The sequence below is a fragment of the Microtus ochrogaster genome, unplaced genomic scaffold (assembly GCF_000317375.1).
Source record: "Microtus ochrogaster isolate Prairie Vole_2 unplaced genomic scaffold, MicOch1.0 UNK69, whole genome shotgun sequence".
Classification (NCBI taxonomy): Eukaryota; Metazoa; Chordata; class Mammalia; order Rodentia; family Cricetidae; genus Microtus; species Microtus ochrogaster.
The window spans coordinates 1,763,611-1,763,838 of record NW_004949167.1 but is presented as its reverse complement, the minus strand read 5'-3'; positions in this window follow the sequence as shown (position 1 = coordinate 1,763,838).

The following is a 228-nucleotide window of genomic DNA, read 5'->3' as shown; positions in this document are numbered from 1 at the left end:
AGCACAGCCTAGAGCAGGAGCACAGCACAGCCTAGAGCAGGAGCACAGCACAGCCTAGAGCAGGAGCACAGCACAGCCTAGAGCAGGAGCACAGCCTAGATCAGGAGCACAGCACAGAACAAAGACTCCTCACCTCACAGAAGGCAGAAGAGGAAGGGAGAGATGTGTGTGGAACGCACACCCTTAATCCCAGCACTCGGGAGGCAGAGGCAGGTGGATCTCTGGATT